This window comes from Mauremys reevesii, linkage group 7 (genome assembly GCF_016161935.1).
Source record: "Mauremys reevesii isolate NIE-2019 linkage group 7, ASM1616193v1, whole genome shotgun sequence".
Classification (NCBI taxonomy): Eukaryota; Metazoa; Chordata; order Testudines; family Geoemydidae; genus Mauremys; species Mauremys reevesii.
The window spans coordinates 85447456-85470597 of record NC_052629.1 but is presented as its reverse complement, the minus strand read 5'-3'; the positions used below and the strand labels follow the sequence as shown (position 1 = coordinate 85470597).

The 23142-nt window shown below is 44.9% G+C and overlaps 1 long non-coding RNA gene across 2 annotated transcripts in view; it reads left to right on the top strand.

Annotated features, from left to right (window-relative positions):
• Positions 1 to 23142, top strand: part of LOC120368619 — a 68487-nt gene that overhangs the window by 22404 nt on the left and 22941 nt on the right. Inside the window, exon 3 of one of the 2 annotated variants that reach the window (XR_005582695.1) lies at positions 20061 to 20126. This is a non-coding gene — a long non-coding RNA (uncharacterized LOC120368619). Of the gene's footprint in view, positions 1 to 20060; positions 20656 to 23142 lie in introns of those variants that run through there. The other variant, XR_005582694.1, reaches the window with a different exon arrangement.

Sequence of the window (23142 nt, the reverse complement as noted above, 5' to 3'; positions counted from 1 at the left end):
CCCCTCCCCCTGGCCTGAGGAGGCCTTTGCTATTGTTTAGTTCGCTGCTCAGCCCCTGCCTAAGGGTCTGAGCCTTACCTGTGTTTGTTGCCCCGCCCTGAGCCAGGGCCGGGCTTATAGACTCTGTTTGCTCAGCCCTTGTAGAGGGGTCTGAGCCCGAGGCGGACTGCTGCCTGTAGGGAGGCGCCCTGGCTCCCCGCCGCGCCTGAGAAGGACGAGCCCCATACCTGACCTTTACAAGCCTATAGATTAATCCAAAAAAATTCAAATTTAAAATTTTATTGAAACACACAATATGTTACAATGTAGTTTATATTAAAAAGGACTTCCTTTATATCTACAGTACTATTAAAATTCAACCTTATGAAAAACCATATGTTGCTGCTGCATTAATATCAAACAGACCCTGTTTTTAATTTATATAGACTAAGTTAAATTCCTTCTACTCCTCTTCCCAAAAAATTAAGATGATATACACGTATTACATTTTTTAAAAACCCACTTAATTCGAACAGTTCTAATGGGAAATGTTAGGACATCAGTATCTCATTAGTTATTACTAGGGCTGTCAATTAATCACAGTTAACTCACGCAATTAACTCAAAAAAAATAATTGCGATTAATCACATTTATAACAATAGAATACCAATTTAAATTTATTAAATATTTTGAATGTTTTCCTACATTTTCAATATTGATTTCAATTACAACACAGACTACAAAGTGCACAGTGCTCACTTCATATTATTATTTTTGGTTACAAATATATGCACTGTAAAATGATAAACAAAATAAATTGTATTTTTCAATACATTGCATATAAGTACTGCAGTGCAATCGCTTTATCAAGAAAGTGTAACTTACACAGGCAGATATTTTTTGGTTACATAACTGCACTTAAAAACAAAACAGTGCAAAAGTTTAGTGCCTACAAGTCCACTCAGTCCTACTTCTTATTCTGCCAGTCACTAAGACAAACAAGTTTGTTTACATTGTCTGTCCTGGGCTCTCATGGAAGCTACAGAAGGCAACAATTCCCTGCCATTTTTTGGCCATCGTGAACTAAGCTGCACAGCTTCCGCCACAAACTCTGCTCATGCTTCCACCGCAAACTCTGCTCTCCTGCTCTTGCAGCTCTAGCAAGCTTCCCGACTCCATGAAAGCTACAGAAGACAAGCATTTACCGCCTTTTATCAGCCATCTTGAACCAAACAGCTCTCCTACGTTTCACACCCTTTTTCCAGGATTACCCATGCAGGCGCCATAGTGCGGCAAGCATGTTCAGATCTCCGCTGCAGTTTTGACCATTGTAAATACCTCGCACATTATCCAGCAGTATGTACAGTAGCTGCAAAACCGGGCGAGGAAGCGACGACAGTGCGATTACTATACTGATGAGGACATGGACACAGACATTCCTAGAAGCACGGCATGTGGCGATTGGGAGATCATGGTGGCGTTGGGCCAGGTTCATGCCATGGAACGCCGATTCTGGGCCCGGGAAACAAGCACAGACTGATGGGACCGCATAGTGTTGCAGGTCTGGGATGATTCCCAGTGGCTCCAAAACTTTTGTATGCATAGGGCCACTTTCATGGAACTTTGTGACTTGCTGTCCCTTGCCCTGAAGCGCAAAGACACCAAAATGAGAGCAGCCCTCACAGTTGAGAAGCGAGTGACCATTGCACTCTGGAAGCTTGCAACACCCAACAGCTACCGGTCTGTCGGGAATCAGTTTGGAGTGGGCAAATCTACTGTTGGGGCTGCTGTGCTGCAAGTAGCCAACAAAATCATTGACCAACTGCTATCGAGGGTAGTGACTTTGGGGAATGTGTAGACCATTGTGGATGTCTTTAATGCGCTGGGGTTCCCTAATTGCGGCAGGGCGATAGATGGAATGCATATCCCTATCTTGGCCCTGGCACACTGAGGGAACCAGTACATAAACCCCAAGGGGTACTTTTCCATGGTGCTGCAAGCACTGATGGATCACAAGGGACGTTTCACCATCACCGTGGGATGGCTGGGAAAGGTGCATGACGTTTGCATCTTCAGGAACTCTGGTCTGTTTGAACAGCTGCAGGAAGGGACTTACTTCTCAGACCAGAAAATTACTGTTGGGATTGTTGAAATGCGGCTGCCTATAGTTATCCTTGGGGACCCAGCCTACCCCTTAATGCCATGGCTCATGAAGCCATACACAGGCACCCTAGACAGTAGTAAGGAGCAGTTCAACTATAGGCTGAGCAAGTGCAGAATGGTTGTAGAATGTGCTTTTGGACGTTTGAAAGTGCACTGGTGCAGTTACTGACTCGGTTAGATCTCAGCACAAGCAATATTCCAATTGTAATTGCTTCTTGTTGTGTGCTCCACAATCTCTGTAAGAGTAAGGGGGAGATGTTTATGGCGGGGTGGGAGGTTAAGGCAACTTGCCTGGTGGCCAATTTCGCACAGCCAAACAGGGCGATTAGAAGAGTGCAGCAGGACATGCTGCGCATCAGAGAAGCTTTGAAAGCCAGTTTCATGACTGGCCAGGGTACAGTATGACAGTTGTGTTTGTTTCTCTTGAAGTTACCCGCCCCCTATATATATATGAAAGGAAATAAAGTCAAAATTGTTTAAAAACTGTTCTTTATTATTTGTTGCACAACACATTGAGAGAAATCAGAAGGTAGACGGCGGGGGGGGGGGGCGGGAATTGGGTTGGGGGGTGGAGGAGGAGGGAAGGACAAGTCCAGAAACCAAATCAAAAGTTCACATATGCCAGCTTTCTGCTGCTTGGGCAATCCTCTGGGGCTGAGTGTGTGGGTCCCCGTAGCCTCCCCCCTCGTGTTCTTGGGCATCTGGGTGAGGAGGCTATGGAACTTGGGGAGGAGGGAAAGCGGTTATACAGGGGCTGCAGCAGCAGTCTGTGGTCTTGCTGCCTTTCCCGCATTAGATCCACCATACAGTGGAGCATGTCAGTTTTCTCCTCCATGAGCTTGACCATAGCGTCCTGCCTGCTCTCATCGCACCCATCCCTTCTCTCTTCGTGTTCCTGTACTGCTTTACGGGACACTGCAATTGTTTGCCTCCATGCATTCAGCTGGGCCCTATCAGTGAGGGAGGACTGCATGAGCTCGGTGAACATGTCAACCCGAGTTCATTTTTTCCGCCTTCTAATCTGGACCAGCCTCTGGGATGGAGTAGATAGGGGCCGCGTTGAAACATTTGCACCTATGGGAGGAGAAAAAGGGAAGGTAGTATTTTAAAAGATACATTTCAGAGAACAAAGAGGACACTTTGGTATGAGTAAGCCATCACACACGGCTGGGCAACAGAATTCAGCTTGCAGGCAGCCTAGGGGCACGCGGGGTTCTGCTTCTTCTACATTCATTTCAATGCTTTCAAACTGCTGGGCCCTCTTTCCCATAGCAAGCAATGCCTGGTGGGTTTGCCATATAAAAGGAGAGCCTGCAGGCTCTCTGGGATGATCGCTTCACACACACACCCCGCACCCACCGTGTGGCTCCGATGAGGCTCTGAGCAGGGATGAGCCCTTTAAACTAAATGCAAACAGCCCAGCACAGCTAGGTTTGCCCCGCCCCACTGTGTGGCTCCGATCAGGCTCTCACTCACCAGAAGTACCTTCTCCAAGGTCATGGTCCAGGAGCCCTCCTTAGGAGTGGGGGGAGGCTATTGGCTCCAGCATTAAGAATAGTTCCTGGCTAGGGGGGGAAACGGATTCCCCACTGTGCTGCCTGTGCACTGTCCTCCTCCTCTTCCTCTTCGTCCTCCAATAACTCTTCCTCCTCGCTCCATGCAACTCCCCCCTTGTAGGTGTCCACGGAAAGTGGTGGGGTAGTGGTGGCGTCACCCCCCGTAATTGCATGCAGCTCACGGTAGAAGCGGAATGTATGGGGCTGTGACCCAGAGCACCCGTTCTCCTCCCTGGCTTTTTGGTACGCTTGCCTGAGCTCCTTGATTTTTGTACAATACTGATCTCTGTCCCTGGAGTAGCCTCTTTCCGTCATGGCCCTGGAGACTTTAGTGTACGTATTTGCGTTCCTTTTTTTGGAACGTAGTTCTGCCATAACAGATTCGTTTCCCCAACATGCAATGAGAAACAGTACCTCCCGTTTGGACCATGCTGGAGCTCGTCTGCGAATCCAGGACTGCATGATCTCTTGTGATGGTGGACTCTGCATCGTCGCCTATGATGGTGGACTGTGCTGATGGTCACCTGTGCTGATAGTGACCAAACAGGAAATGAAATTCAAAAGTTCCTGGGGCTTTTCCTGCCCACCTGGCTAGTGCACCGGAGTTGCGAGTGTTGTCCAGAGCGGTCACAACGGAGCATTCTGGGATAGCTCCCGGAGGCCAATAATGTCGAATTGCATCCACAATACCTTTAATCCAGGATTGCGATCTCAATTTAAGCGCTACTCCACTTGCCAAGCTGGAGTACAGAAATCAGATTAAAGAACCCTTTAAATCAAAAAAACAGTTTGGTCTTGTGGACAGAATCATTTTTTTTTAAATTAACTCGGCTAATTCCAAAATAACAGACTAGTGTTAGTAACAGACCAGGCCTTTAGCACATCTGGCACGTAAATATCTTGCAACGCCAGCTACAACAGTGCCATGCAAATGCGTGTTCTCACTTTCAGGTGACTTTGTAAACAAGAAGCAGGCAGCATTATCTCCTGCAAATTGTAACCAACCTTGTTTGTCTGAGTGACTGGCTGACTAAGAAGTAGGACTAAGTGGACTTGTAGGCTCTAAAGTTTTACATTGTTTTATTTTTGAATGCATTTTTTGTACATAATTCTACATTTGTAAGTTCAACTTTCATGATAAAGAGACTGCACTACAGTACCTGTATTAGGTGAACTGAAAAATTCAATATTTTTGTTTTTTACCATGCAAATATTTGTAATAAAAAATAAATATAAAGTGAACACCATACATTTTGTATTCTGAGTTGTAACTGAAATTAATATATTTGAAAATGTTGTAAACATCCACAAATATTTAAAATAAATGGTATTCTATTGTTGTTAACAGCATGATTAATTGCGATTAATATTTTTAATCGCAATTAATTTTTTTAATCGCTTGGCAGCCCTAGTTTTTACATTTCAAATAGATCAATAATGAATTATGACGTAAGGACAAATACTTAAATAACTAGCTCTATCAATCAAACCTCACCTTGTTCCTAAAAATATTCTTCACTGAGAACAGAAAGCCTTCAATTCTAAAAAATATTAAAAGAGCCTAAGTTGACCATGACCAGTTTACACATCTTTAGAAGTGTTAAAAGCTGTCTCCACTAGTGTTCAAAAATATTAGGTAAAACATGGTAGCTAACAAAAGCTTAAACTTTATTTTTTTTTTTAATTCTAGACCTAGTCTGAATCACTAGAGTAGGCCACACCAGTTTAACTCCCACTTTATTTCAGGAGTACTTGTGGAACCTTAGGGTATGACTACACTACGGGATTATTCCGATTTTACAGAAACCATTTTTTTAAAATGGATTGTATAAAGTCGAGTGCACGCAGCCACACTAAGCACATTAATTCAGCGGTGTGCGTCCATATACCAAGGCTAGCATCAATTTCTGGAGCGTTGCACTGTGGGTAGCTATCCCGTAGTTCCCGCAGTCTCCCCCGCCCATTGGAAGTCTGGGTTGAGATCCCAATGCATGATGGGGCAAAAACAGTGTCACGGGTGATTCTGGGTAAATGTCGTCACTCAATCCTTCCTCCGTGAAAGCAATGGCAGACAATCATTTCACGCCCTTTTTCACCTGGATTGCCCTGGCAGACGCCATAGCATGGCAACCATGGAGCCTGTTTTGCCTTTTGTCACTGTCACCGTATGTGTACTGGCTGCTGCTGACAGAGGCGGTACTGCAGTGCTACACAGCAGCATTCATTTGCCTTTGCAAGGTAGCAGAGATGGTTACCATCCCTACTGCACCGTCTGCCATTGTAAATTGGCGATGAGATGATGGTTATCAGTCATTTTGCACCGTTTGCATTTGGAAATTGGCAATGACGGTTATTAATCCTTTTGTACTGTCTGCTGTTGTCATGGGTGCTCCTGGCTGGCCTCGCTGAGGTCGGCTGGGGGTGCATGGACAAAAATGGGAATGACTCCCTGGGTCATTCCCTTCTTTATGTTTTGTCTAAAAATAGAGTCAGTCCTGCCTAGAATATGGGGCAAGTGTACTAGAGAACCAGAGAGCACAGCCGCTCCGTGTCAGAGCCCCAGAGATCCCGCAGAAATGATGAGCTGCATGCCATTCTAGGGGGTGCCCCTGCAACAACCCCACCCGTTGCTTCCCTCCTCCCCCAACCCTCCTGGGCTACCGTGGCAGTGACCCCCCATTTGTGTGATGAAGTAATAAAGAATGCAGGAATAAGAAACACTGACTTTTAGTGAGATAAAATGAAGGGGAGGCAGCCTCCCGCTGCTATGATAGTCCAGGCAGTACAGAATCTTTTCTTTAGACATGAAGGTGGGGGGGCTGATGGAGCTCAGCCCCCAGTTGCTATGATGAGGATGGTTACCAATCCTTTTGTACCATCTGCCGAGAATGACCGGGAGTCATTCCCATTTTTACCCAGGCGCCCCCGGCCAACCTCACCGAGGCCAGCCAGGAGCACTCACGGGCTGATGATGACGATGGATAGCAGTCATATTGTACCGTCTGCCACCAGGAAGGGGATGCTGGTGTTCAGCGCTGCAGCACCCTGTCTACCAGCAGCATGCAGTAGACATAGGGTGATATAGAAAAAGGGTGAGAAACGATTTTTTTTCCTTTTCTTTCGGGGAGGGGGGGAAGGGTGTAAGTTGACGACATACACCCTGAAAGACCCGGGAAAATGTTTTTGACCCTTCAGGCATTTGGAGCTCAGCCAAGAATAAAAATGCTTTTCGGAGACTGCGGGGACTGTGGGATAGCTGGAGTCCTCAGTACCCCCTCCCTCCCTCCATGAGCGTCCATTTGATTCTTTGGCTTTCCGTTACGCTTCTCACGCAGCACTGTGCTGAGTCCCTGCTGTGGCCTCCATCTATCATAGCCTGGAGATTTTTTCAAATGCTTTGTCATTTCGTCTTCTGTAACGGAGCTCTGATAGAACAGATTTGTCTCCCCATACAGCGATCAGATCCAGTATCTCCCGTACGGTCCATGCTGGAGCTCTTTTTTGGATTTGGGACTGCATCGCCATCCGTGCTGATCAGAGCTCCACGCTGGGCAAACAGGAAATGAAATTCAAAAGTTCGCGGGGCTTTTCCTGTCTACCTGGCCAGTGCATCCGAGTTCAGATTGCTTTCCAGAGCGGTCACAATGGTGCACTGTGGGATACCGCCCAGAGGCCAATACCGTCGATTTGCGGCCACACTAACCCTAATTCGACATGGCAATACCGATTTCAGCGCTACTCCTCTTGTCGGGGAGGTGTACAGAAATCGGTTTAAAGAGCCCTTTATATCGATATAAAGGGCCTCATTGTGTGGACGGGTGCAGGGTTAAATCGGTTTAACGCTGCTAAATTCGGTTTAAACGCGTAGTGTAGACCAGGCCTTTGAGACGAACAAATTTATTTCAGCATAAGCTTTCGTGGGCTACAGCTCACTTCTTTGGATGCATAGAATGGAACACACAGACAGAAGATATTTATACATACAGAGAACATGAAAAGGTGGAAGACTAACATGGCTGCTACTCTGAAATACTTCCACCTTTTCATGTTCTCTGTATGTATAAGTATCTTCTGTCTGTGTGTTCCATTCTATGCATCCGAAGAAGTGAGCTGTAGCCCACGAAAGCTTATGCTGAAATAAATTTGTTAGTCTCTAAGGTGCCACAAGTACTCTGTTCTATTTGTGGATACAGACTAACACGGCTGCTACTCTGAAACCTGTCACTTTATTTCAGTGCAGCATGTCTACCTCAGGGGGTTTCACAGAAGTAATAAATGTACTAGTTACACCTGTGTTAATTTTAATAATAAAGACAGGGCCCAGGATAGTTTTTTCTGCAACTCCCGGCCCTAAGCCTGGGATGGGGGCAGAAGTGAATCAAGTATGTGAGACCAGATACAAGATTACTCTAGGATGATTCTTCTTCTAACCAAGGTGGTGCCAGAGGATCATGAATCTCAGGTTGCTAAAGGTCAGGTGAAAAGTAGGAATTCAGATCCCTTTCCTTACCCCCACCAAAATTCCAAGTAAATTCCACACCTGCATATTGTTCAAATCTATAGTGTGAAATTTGTAAATGTAAAAGTCATAAATAGGATATGAAAAGCATGGACAAACATTACAGACAAAACTTCCTGTTAGCCATAAAATATGATGACTATTATGCTGCTTAGACTTCACAATTTCAGTTTAATGTAGCTAGATCAGAGGTCCCCGAACTGTGGGGTGCAGCCCCCCACTGGCGGCAGGGAGGATCATTTGGGGAGATGCAGCAGGGCCCAGGCCAGTCCCCACAGGGGGTGGGGTGGGAGTGCCACCCAGCCCCACTCCCAGCTGTGTTCCAGCCCCGCCCCCTCCTACACCCTCCCACACCCCAACCCCCTGCCCCAGCCCAGAGCCCCCTCCCGCACCCTGAACCCCGCATTTCTGGCCCCACCCAGAATGGGGATTGGTCCTGCTTTGAGCAGGGGATTGGACTAGATGATCTCCTGAGGTCCCTTCCAATCCTGATAGTCTATGATTCACCCCGGAGCCTGCACCCCGGGTTAGAGCCCTCACCCCCTCCAGCACCCCAACCCCTGCCCCAGCCCAGTGAAAGTGAGTGAGGGTGGGGGAAAATGAGCCACCAAGGGAGGGGGAATGTAGTGAGCGGGGGCAGGGCCTCAGGGAAGGTGTGGGGCAGGAGGTGGGACCTCAGGGAAGGGGCGGGGCTAGGGTGTTCAGTTTTGTGCGATTAGAAAGTTGGCAAACCTACCATTCTCCTTAGTCTCCTCCTGCCCTGCACATCTCCCTGCCCTCCCATTCCCCTGCAACCTTTATATCAACTTCCTGCTTCCCCTCTTAGGCCATGTCTATACCAGCGAGCTTACAGTGGCAACTGTACCGATGCAGCTGTGCCACTTTACGATCACTCATGTAGCTGCTCTATGCCATAATTAACCCACCTCCAATGAGCGGCGGTAGCTATGGATATAGAGCTGTCCAAACTGGCACTTCTGTCAGTGTAATTTTATGTCGCTCAAAGGGATGTTTTTTCTCACCCATGAGTGACATAAGTTATACCGACAAAAGTGCCAGTGTAGACATAGCCTCAGTTTCCGCATCCACCTTCAGTGTCTCCAGTGCTCCTCACAGTCTGTGTCCTAATAGTGTCTTGTCTAGCCCTGCAAGCACACAGTGGCAGCCATCTGGCCTGCGGGTATGGCTTTGGTCTCACTGAAAACAGCTGGAAATGGTAGGGCTGCCATACTGAACATAGAGAAATAGCAGCCATCTTGCTGGCTTCAGCCCAATTGCCAGTAAATAGACATAGTGGCCATTTGGAATAAGAGAAAATTAATGAGTTGGTAGCTTTTCATTGCATTTTCACGAGACAGGTAAAACACATCTCAAAATCACTAGCCTTGAAATAAAAATTGCGAGAGAGTTGGCAACACTGTCACATTGAGAACTGTTACCAGTTCTCCCACAGCTAGTTTAGTATCCATCCATGCAAAAACTCTGATAGAACCAAGAACAGGCTTAACTATTACTCCGTAGTCTAACCTTGAACAAAGCAGGCCTGCACTAGTGCTTCCACCTCCATACAACACCACTTTGGACCAAATTCAACCTTGGCACAAATGCAACTCCCACTGAAATCAATAGGAGCTGTGTATGCACATGTCAGGGCTGACTTTATGCCTGGGGCTTTCCTTCGTCTGTATTTCCCAAAATCCTACACTGTTTTTTTGTGGGGTTTTTTGGCAGAGGGATGTTGATGGAGGAGTATTTATTAAATAAACTACAAAAAGCTTGTATCTTAGAGGTTTGCACAGCAGTTGTCTATACCACTCCCATTTTGGATTGGCCTGGCCATTCAGCTCTTTGCCACATCTCAGTGGAGTGAAAATAACTGGGAGTGTTAGGAAGCTGATAGCTCAAGGTGGAGACTTAGAAACAGATCTGGGCAGGAAAATGTTTCCTTCTGAGAATAAACTGATGCTTACACTAATTATTTTTTCTTGATTTATTCCTCACAAAGTAAAATGATAACTACAGTAATCTGGAATTAATCACTAATCACTCCATCCCACATACAACATTTCACAGTTGACTTACTGCATTATGTAAGGGTGGCGTGACAAAGGAAAGGTGGATGCAGTAACCGGTACTGGCTATTTTTGGCATCATAATACCAGACAAGCTGAGCCAATGATATGATCTGGTACAGCAAAATCCAATGTTTCTCTGACAAATATTAATTTTAAAATGGCTGCTCAAACCAGCTCATTTTTATTTATAATAAGAAGTCTCTTGTTAAATGAGCTAATTTGTGTTAAATGAATTTATATTGAATAGCACAATTAAATCTTTAATTGCTATTGGGACTACAGAATAGATATTTGTGTAATCAATTTTAGAGGTAAGGAAGGTTCAGTTTCAATAATTTTGATATTTCAATGATAGCTGTGCTTTGCTTTCAAATACTAAAGAGGCAAAAATGATCATACGCCCAAATGTAACCTCTGCTGGGCATGGTTTAAATGCATAACACAACACTTCCATCATCTGTAACAGAGAAAGATAGAGTCTGACATACAATCTGGCATGAGCACTTACCTATTTTTAGGGCAGCACAACTGTGCAGGACGTACTGCAGTATGTGCACAGAGAACAGAACTTTGAACCAAACTACTTTCTGATGTAGATGTTTGCAATCTACTGAGAGTCTGAAACGACTCTGTCAAGGAAGTAGTGGAATAAATGCAGGGAAAATAGAAAAAGAAGAAATGTCACCACCACTACATTTTTACTATTGTAATAGTTTGTCAATACCTGAGGCCAGAATTCTCCTCCAGCAGGAAACAAGTAACTTCTACTGAATTCATTGGGAGTTACTTGTATGCTGGGAGGTTGGGGATGGCGGTGGGAATAAGGCCCCTTAAAGTGCTAGCAAAGTGGACTAGCTATAAGTGTTAAAAGGTGCTCGCAAAGGTGGGCTAGTTACAGTGTTCATATTTCGGATGCATATGGGACCACATAATCATTCTTGTTTATCTGATGAAAACCAGCTACTGTACATTTGTGCACAATCACAGTAGGTAATGGGATATAATACACACCAATCTGATCTCAGAATTGATCTCTCCTTGTAAAGATGAAACTTTTAAAAATAGACTGACCAAAGCCTCTTTGACATGCTCTCCACACACCCAGAACTGTAAGCCATTGTGTTATCCCTTTGTGTCAGCAAGAGAGAGCTTTGCTGGAGCTTAGACTGTATCAACTCCCTGCCACACTAGTCTGCTCAGCTCACCAGCAAACTCCTTGAGATTCTGCCGTGCTAAACCTTGCCTTGCAGATAATATTCAGTGAACCCCAGTTCCCAAGTTTCTGAGATACACCTCTCTGTAGTGTCTACTCCCTCTGACTTGACTGTCACAGAAATTAAATCCACTGTCCCCAAAGAGACAGCACACACAAACTACCCTGTTAGTCCAGCTGAGGACACTCTATTTACCTTAATACTCATAGTTGGTTTATAGTAAAACTAACTATAAGTTTATTAATAAATTAAAGTAATACTAAGGAGGAGAAAAAGAGACAGGTATGTTACAAATAAAGTAACAATAACGTCTTCTAGTGCATAACACGTAGCTTGCTAGAATTATTTCTTTGCCTAAAATAGTTCCTCACTTACATCAAATTATCAGCAACTCCAGCCCTTCAAGTAGGAGGATTCACCTTTCACATAATCAGAGTGTACTGTTCACCTTGTCCCCTAAGTGATGGCTAACTAAGGGGTTCTCTTTCTTTCTTTTTACAATCCAGAAAACCTGTGAAATGTATTCTTTGAAAAGTAAACCCAGACAAAGTTCCACTCCACTGTTAGCTCCCTAGTTCCCTCTTCCTCAAGAGCCACTATCATCTCTTTTATATCAAAGGTGGAATTAATAAGCCATTCCTGCCACAATGAGCCAGCAGAACTTCAGCTACCTCAGTCAGGGTTACATTTTTAAATTATTACATTTTGTATTAATTATTTGGGATGTTTAAAAACACTGTTTTAAAAAGGATAAACTTTACTTGTAGAAATCCTGACTTTGTTGCCAGTGAAAACCACAATGAACAAACCGATTGCAACTATGGGCCCAGGGCCGCCCATAGCCATTTTGGTGCCTTATGCAGCCTGCCTCCCTCCCCCCCCGCCCCCGTGGAGGAGGGGGCAGGCCTCTGCGGGGTGAGAGGGGGTCTGGCTCCAGGCCTCTGCGGGAGGAGAGGCTGGCTTGAGGGGCAGGGGGGAAACCGCCCCCCGGCATGAGCCGGCAGAGTGGAGCGGGTTGGGGCCGGGTTGCTCCCCTTCCTGCCACCCGGTGAGTGCTGGGCAGACCCAACCCCACACTCACAGAGCAGCGGGAAGTCTAGTGAATTGGCCCCAACCCGCTCCACTCTGCTCCCCTGGCTCCCAGCCTTGGGGGGCAGGGGGAACTGCCCCCCAGCACTCACCAGTGGTGCAGAGCGGGCTGGGGCCGGGTTGCTCCATCTATCTCCGCCGGTGAGTGCAGGCCCGACCCCTGATGCAGGGGGGCAGGGCTGGGGCAGAGCAGGGGCAGAAAGAGGCGGGGTGGGGGCGGGGCAGGGGCTTTGGGGAATGGGTGGAGTGGGGCTGGGGCAGGGGCAGGGGCAGAGCAGGGGCAGGGGCAGAGCAGGGGCGGGGGTGAAGGTGGAGAGGCAGAGTTGGGGCTGGAGCAGCATGCAGCTGCATAGGGCACCAGGAAGTTTGGTGCCCCACATTTCCTGGTACTCTACACAGCTGCGTACTTTGCATATGGGTAGGGACAGCCCTGTATGTCCTCATCTATGCTATAAAAGCTGAGCTGGGGGACCAAGTTACCACATGGTAAATCTCCTAACATGCCAAAAACATAGTTTCCTTAGTTGTCATAGTTCTTTAGTATTTCAGATTACTTTTTTGAATACACACAACCTTCAGATAATGTCCTTGTGATGGGGTTCGACTCACCACTGTGACGCCTCCTGCTGGCTGTCCTGGGGATTAGTTCTGTATGTCAGTGCACCCTCTTCTGGTGATGTCTCACCATCATCACTTTTGCTCCAGGGACCCATGTCACTCCCAGGACTGCAGTGTCCTCTTCAATGACACAGCCTCCATGTGTGCTGCACTCTGTGCTCCCCACTTCTGGGGGTAATGTCACAGTCCCTTAGTCCTTCCTCAGTGGCAAGTGGGGGCCGGGGAACCCAGGCCCACCCACTACTCCAGGTCCTGTAGATGGCCACTGTCTGCAACACCCCCCTCTGACTCCTCAGTAGATTTCCCTGGGCCACTTCTCTATGGCCCCAGCACTCTCTTTGCCCTTGCCTCAGGGCCTCAGCCTGCAGCTCCCTGCAGCCCACCAGGAACTGCCTTTAGCTCCCCAGGTCTCTGCCTGCAGCACTGCTCTGTCCAGGGTGCTTGCTGCCTTCAGCCTGCAAGGGGCAACCTGTGCACCTCCCTCCTTAAGCTCCAGGGAATGACTGAAGCTGCTCTGTACTGCACCTGTTCTTATATGGGCCTGCCTGACCCTGATTGGCTGCCTCCTGCACAGCCTCCCTAGGGCTCTATGAACCCCTGGGAGATCCCAGTGTGGAGCAGGCGCCCCATCACAGTCCTGGATTTAAAAGTCATGTTATGCATTTGGAACAGTGCACCATTAAGTCCAGAGCCTTATCCCTCAAGAAGAGCCATATAGTTAAGGAACAGGACAGGGAGTCAAGAGATGTGAATTGTATTCCTGGTTCCTCCATGTATGTGATCTTGGTCAAAACTAATTAACCTCCATACTCCGCTTACAGTACTTCACATGGTGAGGAAGATATTTTTCATAACATATTTTGAAGTAGTGTCTTCTCTTGGTGCTGACTAATACAGCTCTTCAGAACCTCCTACATCATGTTACTTTGGTTCACAAACAGAGGCCTGGTCTACACTACAAGTTAGGTAGTAAGCTGTCTTTCGTCAATCTAGCTGTGGAAGTGTCTTCACTTAAATTTTGCTCCCATTGACGTAAATGCCTCTCTATGCCGATTTAGTAACACTACCTCCCCGAGCAGTGCAGAGTCACAGTTGATATAATTAGGCTGATGCAGTGTCAGTGCCTTTCAGGAGCCATCCCACAATGCCCCACACTGACAAAACAATCGATACAAGCACGCCTGGTGAGGCTGAGCATCGCCAAGCATGCGCACACACAAGCGATTTTATAACTACAGTCGCTGTATGCTGACATAAGTTAGGTCAACACAATTTTGTAGTGTAGATCTGGCCTCATTAGCTTCCCACTAATGTCACCATGAATAACTTTTATTTCCAAAATATCTGGGCTTTGCTTCCATCCCCCTCCTGATCTTTTTGGCCATTAAAAAAATCACTGTATAACTTATATTAAAATAAATATACTTGAAACCAAGAAATCAAGCTATTACATCACATTAGCAGGCGAAAATATCAAGAAAATAATACAGTTCATCTACCTAGCCAGCTCTACATTGGCAAACAGAGACCTCAAAAAGGAAGTGACATCAAGGATGGGAAAGGCATCCACAGCATTTACTTAACTTCATAATTTATGGAAATCAAAGATAAATAGCATCAGAAAAAAAGCTGAGAATTTTCAATGCAAACATTACATAACCTCACTGCTAGCATACAGCTGTGAAAGCTGGAGATCTACAAAACAGTGTTAAGGAAAATAAGATGCCTTTGAAAATAAGTGCTGTTGTAATAATTGGGCCTACAAGTACACCTGAATTGTAAGCTTAACTGTAAGAAAGTTTATAAAGTGTCACAATAAACAATACCAGTAAGCGTTAATGGGAAAAGGTGCAAAAGGAAAACAAAAAAAAGACTAGATTAGCTTAAAAAAAAAAAGCCCACTAATAAAACTTAAGAACTGTGTAAAACTCATGCCTGGTAAACCAGAGAAGTGTGGAACCAGTAATTAATTAACCCAAACTGGTGTGCTGGAAATTAGGCCTAAATGATGGACAAGATAATAAAAAAGATGGGCTATTACGCCCATCACTTCTTTTGGGGGTACTTAAAAATGACTTTTAGGGGGAAAGTTGGCTACCGCAACCCTAGCTGGCTGAAAGACAAGAAAAAGGGAAGGTGTGAGCTTCCCCATCATGGCTGCCACCCCACCATTTCATAGAATCATACAATATCAGGGTTGGAAGGGACCTCAGGAGGTCATCTAGTCCAACCCCTTGCTCAAAGCAGGACCAATTCCCAACTAAATCATCCCAGCCAGGGCTTTGTCAAGCCTGTCCTTAAAAACTTTTAAGGAAGGAGATTCCACCACCTCTCTAGGTAACCCATTCCAGTGCTTCACCACTCTTTGAGTGAAAAAGTTTTTCCTAATATCCAACCTAAAGCTCCCCCACTGCAACTTGAGACCATTACTCCTTGTTTTGTCATCAGGTACCACTGAGAACAGTCTAGATCCATCCTCTTTGGAACCCCCTTTCAGGTAGTTGAAAGGAACTATCAAATCCCGCCCCTCATTCTTCTCTTCTCCAGACTAAACAATCCCAATTCCAGGAACCCCATGATCCAGTTTGACACTATTGTGCCTTCTTTGTCCTGGATCCTGAGAGATGTCCTAACCAGACTGGGACAGAGAGAGAGAGAGACCCAGAAACACCAGTTCTTCCCCTGGCTTCAGCTAAATCCTAAACATCAACTGGGTTGTGAGATAGGGTTGCCATGGCTCTCCAACGTTTTGAAAGTGGACTTGCCTGTTTTTGCCCCCCGCCCCTGCCCCATCTCTTTCCTCCAAGGCCAGGCCCGCAGCTGGAGCCAGGCCAGGGAGCCCAGGCAATGAAGGGCACCACACTGTGGACCCTCCACCTGCCAGGAGTGGGAGGGCTGAGAGCAGCCCTAGCCCATGTCCCCGCCCAGGGCAGGTGGAGGGTCCGCAGCTCTTACCATGGCCAGGCTGTGGCTCTGAGGCCCCATTCCCCAGCCGGAGCCAGGTTGCGATAAGAGCCACATGAGCAGCTGTGGGGAGCTGCAAACCCTCCACCTGCCCCGGAGAGAGGGCCCACAGGGCAGGGACACAGGCCCAGGGCTGCTCTCAGCCCCCCCACCCCATCCCAGGCTGGTGGAGGGTCCGCAGCTCCCAGCCTGCTCCGGCGTCTGGCTTAGCTGGGGGCAGGGCTTTGGGTGGAAGGGGTGGGGGTCCTGGCCCCCCACTTTTGGGAAGGCTCTGCCAGAGCTGCCTGGCAATGTATCTTTTTCCTTCCCCACCTTATTTCTTCTTGTTCCTATTTCTCTCCTTCTTTCTTCTGTCTAATAAGAGCCTGGCTTAGCCCGCCAAGACTGCATATTTTACTATATTGCTATAAGCCAGTTGCCATAAAGGCAGCCCTAAGCAGCCTGATACTGATTACAGGTTTGCCAGGTCTCAGAATGGCTGATAGGACCATGTGCTATGCCTGTATATTTCCAGCAGTGAGGTTTCAAGTGAGTCAACACTAGAGACAGAAGCTTCATTTTTTATTGTTTGCTTTCCCCTTTTTTGTCTTGTTTGTCTTGTTTTTTCTTCTAGGAAACAGGAAGAAACAGTAAAGGCAGCTCCAGCCCGTTTCAACTAACTACTTTTCTTTTCCCGAAAAGGACAATTATTGCCATCTAAAAGACCATCAAACAAGGGGAATTTTCCTTCTACAGGCTCCCTCTGACTAAAGGGAAAGGGAACAAGGAATGTTGTTAAAATGAAACCCTTACTTAATATTTTACATTTCAAATGCTTTAATTGTTTTTCTTTTATTCCTGTTTCTTTTAGTAAAAGGTTAAAAAGATTTTTAATAATGTGTTTGCCATAGTATTAAGCACAGTACTAATGATGAACAGTGACAGTGTCATGTTAACACCTTTATTACATCTAAATTAACACATCAGTGTCTATTAAACATTCTGGACATTGGTTGGAAAAACTTCATTACCAACAGAGAGCTGAGAATTCACCAACCAACAGCTTGCTTCCACCTGAATCAGAAGGAAGCACTCAACATATCTGGGACATGTTTTCCGAATGCCAACACACAGATTCCTACATGGAAATCAACTGGTGCGAGGAAACAAGGGCACCCAAGAGAAAACTCACAAAGAACTCTTAGCAGGGAGGGCAGAAGAGTCATTCTCAACATCAAAGAGCAGATGGAAGTAGCAGCAAAAGACAGAGAGGAATGGAAGAGACTAGTTTCCACCCTGATCACCAACATTGTCACAGGAAGAATGCATTAAAAAAAATTAATGTATTTCTTGCGAGCATGGTATCCTCCATCTCACTCAATTTCCCATCACCCTAACGTGGACAGTCCTTGAAACCAAGCTCTTCTTTTGGCTGTTATCTGGATCAGGACAGGAAGCAGCATTGTAAGCTTCTGAAGCATTGCCTTGCCAATGTGCCTCCAGCCTGGCCTGAAGGGTTTGCATCTCTAGGGGTGCAAAAGGAACCTCTAATTCTACCTCTATGCCTAGTTAGTCTATGCTCTCTCTGCTGACACTGCCAATTGTAATGGTGTTTTGAGATGTGAGCATCTGTCTACAAGGAGCTGGGCTAAGACCCATCAACTCAATTCACTATATGCTGCTGAAGAACTTGACCTACACTTAAAACTCAAGGTAAAAGGCTCAATATATCCCACTTGAACCATCCAGTTTCCTGACTGTTCCTACTACTGACCAACAGAATGTGACCAAATGCCAAAAATAAGACAGTGAGAAAAAAGGGAGGGTTTGACACGACTGTATCACACTGTTAAGGAGGAAAAGGTTTCAGCTTTACATTGGAATAATCCATATCCTCTAAAGGCAGATTGTGCTTTTTTCCATGGAAAGGCAGAGGTATCCACGTAACACTTTCACATCTGTATTTACCATAAGGGGTACTTTCCACTTATGTACCCATTTTGCACCATTGGCAATAACTGCTGAAGTTTTAAATTAGTTTACCATTACAGTAGCAACTGTGAGTAAGTGGCAATTAAGCAGACACAAAACACTTTAAAATCAGGTCTTATACGTACAGTTCTTACTATACCACAAAATGTTCACTCACTGCTCGATTCTTTGAGTATGAGTATTCTCACATTGATGTGACGCCACTGTCTTCAGTGGAATTCCTCCTGATTTACACCACTGTATGAGAGAGGAGAATCAGGTCTGTGTTGTACAGCTATCCCTAGTGTAAAAATACTGCACACTGGTTGCCATTCCATTACAAACTCAGGGCCAGAAATACCCCATAGAAATACTACAGGAAGGCTAATGTTATTGGAAAAGCTCCAAGCTCTCAAAGATTCGTATAGTCATGATGGCTCGAGTTAGCCTCCATGGAGAGCAGGGACCTCCAGCCATGAATATGCCTAGGTGCAGCAGTGTCTCCAGGCCCTCCCATCTTATCTCTCCTCTGGGGTTTGAATCCAGAGTAGGAACCAACAGGAATCACTACTAAAGGGGCCACTATAGGTTTGCCAATTGATGATGCTGCAGAGACAAACTCTTCTACGGTACTATCCCTACCCACTCATACATCCCATAGCCAGAGAATCTCAACCATGTTGTTCAGGAAAATGGGTTTTGAAGAGGTAAGAGAAAAAGGGAATCATGCCACTTAGGGTCAGCTCTAGTCCCTGTAAAATAGTATTGCAAAAATCAAAGCTGAGCACTTCCTTAGGAATCTGCATTGATACCTCTCTATAGTATAGCTTGAAAAATTTGGTGTTTCTACACATTTTAGGTTTAATCTGAAAGCAGGTTTATAGCATATTAAGCATTTAAAAAATGGAGATAAGATATCTCTAGGTGGGTTTTCCTTGGTGCCATCATATTATAAACATTAACATGGAAAGTATGGATAATGCAGTCTATAAAACTTGTATTATTATTTAAACCAATGAACGGCTGAAGTCAACTGAGAGCTTTTAAAAAAGGCTTAGCTTCTGTAACACTTTGCATTTGGTTATCGCTTTGGTATAACAGACTATTCTAAGTCTGTTTCATACAAATATCAGTGCCTCTATAATTAGCTCTGAACTGAATTTGTCTGCCTCTTCTACCTATTTCAATGTGAATGGCTCATCCGATCAAGGGAGGGTTTTAAGCTGATACTCAGGCTGCTGCCATGACTTGATGATAACGAGGTTGGACAATTTAAAACTTTCTATTGTCTCTGCTTCAGTCCCAAGTTGGCACCCCACTGAGATCCTTCCTCATTTGCCTAGCCTTTATGGTAATGTAACAGGCATGGCTCATCACAAACAATGCAACATTTTTCTACTAGAACCATTTGGACACTACTATTTGCCTAATTATTGCTCTATTAATTAATTCTATTGGCAGCCATGGATCCTTTGATGACATAGACATTTTCCTGTGTTTGGTCAGCTAAGTGGGAGGATTTGTGAAACCTAATATGTTAACAATGAGTTAAAACAGCAGCATAACCAGCATCTGAAACAGAAAAGTTTATTAGAGCTTTCTGGTCAGCACAAGACGTAGAGCTAGTCTATACTAGTGCTGTAAGTCGATCTAAGTTATGCTAGTTCAGTTACATACACTCTCCCAACATAGCTTCCATCTCTTGGGAAGGTGGAGTACAGACATCGATGGGAGAGCGCTCTCCCATCGATTTAGTATGTCTTCACCAGACCTGCTAAATCAACATTACTGCATCGATCGCAGCAGTGCCGATTTGGCTGGTAGCGTAGACATGGCCTTAAGAAGGAAAAGTAACAGGTCAGTAAAGGCTTTTTTTTTTTTTATAACAAAGAAAAGTATTAAATCAAATAACTTTTCCCCTTTTTTCTTTCAGAGCTGATGAAAGATACCAGATTGACAGCAACTAAGGAGTAAAAGCCCTTAGCTATCCCCATCACAGGTAGTGGTAGTATAAGCTTCGCCACAGTGTCCCAGCACACTTATTAACTATGAACTAAAGGGATCATCTGTAGGGGGTTAGCAGGGCGATGACCCTTTTTATTCTCTAAGACAAATGAGTACTTGGCTTCTGTTGAGACTGCTAAAAAGGGTGCCAAATGAAACAATGTGTTTGTGTTGTGGACACTGCTCCAATAGAAACTAGACTGAGAGAACCATCTTATTTACCTAGGTCAAAAAGCCTACAACTTTCAGTCATTACCAACCTGGTCTCAATTATAGGCACAGCTCCATAACCCATTACTAATGTTGTAGATGTGTAGTAGAGAAGTAACTGAGTCTACGATTTCCATATTTAAAATATGTAACAGGAAATCTCTGGGAAGATTCCGTCCATGTTTCTAATCGAGACATAACCCAAGAAGAAGAAGCCCTTCCTAAACTGTCTGTCCCAAGTTATATATTGGGCCCACTGCATGCTGAGACAGGACTTTAGAAATTAACTTGTGTGAATATAAACAAGTTAAAGAAAGCAGATTAATACAATAAATATCCTTGAATACCTCGCTGACCCATCATTAAGGATTCCTACGCTTTCCAAAGTTTGCAGTACTACCCAGTTTTGTCTAGTCCAGCCTACAGGTTGCAAGGCCAGTTTTCAGGATGTTTAAAAATATATGATAAGTCCTAACGTTACTTTTTGCCCCACAGGACAACAGACCAATCGTGGAAACTTTGCCTCTGGGATGGGGACAGGGATTAGCCAGAATGATATGCTACCAAGCCAGTAGTTCCATGAGTTACAGACAGGACCCAATCCTGGTCTTAATTGGTGACATTTTGAATTTGAACATAGAAATGTCTAGGACCCTTAAAATTCTAAATATGTCTTGACAGTCAGCTAGAAGGCATTTGAATAACTAGCTTTGGTCATTATCTATGGAGTTAGTGTGTATTGGATCACAGATTTGCAGTCCAAAGATATTCAATAGACTGATGGAAATGGGTTAAATGAGTTATTACTGACTATGCAGTGTTGTTATAGCCCTGTTGGTCCCAGGATATTAGAGAGACAAGATAGGTGAGGTAATATCTTTTATTGTACCAATTCCTGTTGTATTTTGTCTTTGTACTTTGTCCTTAAAGAACAACATCTGACTTGGCAGAGTATAAATAATAATTCATAATGTTGGGTGAAGCCTTGATGATGGGGAAAGTGAAGGGAAAAACAGAGTAGAATTAATGTTTGAGGAACCAAGAGAGTGGCTTATCAGATCCTAGCCCTCTTTGAGGATTTAGGGAAATACAGTATGGGGGCTTTTTTGTATGCAGAATTACTATCACATGGATATTCAAGAGGAAGTATTTATACTGTACACACTAGCTTGGTATTTTACAAAGAGTCACTCTCAAATGGGTAATAAGAGAACCCCCCAGTTTTTAATAAAATAAAACAACAGAAGGAAGTGTGCCGCAGTGGCGCAGGGAGACAGAATCCTCAGCTCACATAGGATCCAGGAGTTGGGACTCCACACCCTGTCTCAAAAAAACCCCCAGCTGCTTCTATGGAAATGTGGGCCAGGGAACTTTGCATTGTTAAATTTAATTTTTCTGGCCCCTCTTGTCCCCATCCTTTGACTTTTTTCAGTGGGGCAGTGAAGGAAGGAAATCTGTACCTGGATTGTTTTTCATTCATTGTAACAAAGCAAGGAACTTTATCTGCCTGCTACTAATAATCGTAGTCACAGCATGATATTGCTAGACTGCACTGGAAGTCAGTGCTAAATAGAATATATTGTTACCGTTTGTACCCAGTAATAAGTGCTGCATCACTACATCAAATAACCTGTTTATATCAAATTAAGTCCTTTGGCCAAAATATTGAAAATTTTCATTAGAACACACACATTTAAACGAAGGAGTTTTCTAATCCATGGCATGCCAAAATTCCAGCTGTGAATTTATCAGCAATCACCGAGCAGTAATACCAAATTTAATGGGAACATACAGTTGAATCTGTTTTTCTTGGCACATATCTGCAGATGGAGAAAATCTAGCTAAGCAATTGTGCTAGATAAGAGGGTAATTAGGAAAAAAACCCATGCCAATTAACCAAATAACCTTACAGGATAGCAGTATTTAAACCCATTCTCCAGCAAACATCCCAAGTGTCCTGTTTAAGTGACTGACAATTAAGTTGATTATGTTATGTATTTATAAGAGCTTTCCTTTGTGTCTGTTTCTGGAATTATAAAGTGCTCTTGAGAGTATTGTCCAAAAGTGAACACCTGTCCACCGTAGGCTAAATGGTGTATTTTATATATTAGCTAATACATTTTAACTAACATGTTTTAAACTCCTACTGTAGACAGAGCAAATTGTACATTAACACACTTTATCAAAAAATGTGTCTTGCATTTTCATCTGAATACACAGGATTCAGAAGCAAAATGCGGACAGTATAACCTTCATTATGGTTAAGTAATCTCTCTCCCCCCCACACACACACTATATAACCTGCAGTTTCAATGAGAATAATTCAGATTGTCCTTGTTCTGTCTTCATGGCAAAGACCTACCCTTAGTTCTTAAGACAAGGTGCAGACTTGTATCTTGCACTTCTCACTTCTTCCCTTTGAGTCTGAATACAATATAAATCTTGGTTCTGAAGCAGGTACGGGTAACATATCCTCCCCAATGCCATTTCCATTTCCATTTGTTCTGATAATTTCCTTTTTTTGAGCTTCTAATGCATTAGTGAAGAACAGGGGTGGCTCCAGGCCCCAGCACACCAAGTGCGTGCTTGGGGCGGCACGCCACGGGGGGCGCTCTGCCGGTCACCGCGAGGGTGGCAGGCAGCTCCGGTGGACCTCCCGCAGGCACGTCTGCGGGAGGTCCACCGGAGCTGCGGGACTGACAACCGGCAGAGCGCTGCCCGCGGCATGCCGCCGTGCTTGGGGCGGCGAAATGGCTAGAGCTGCCCCTGGTGAAGCACAGAATAGTGCAAATACATTATTC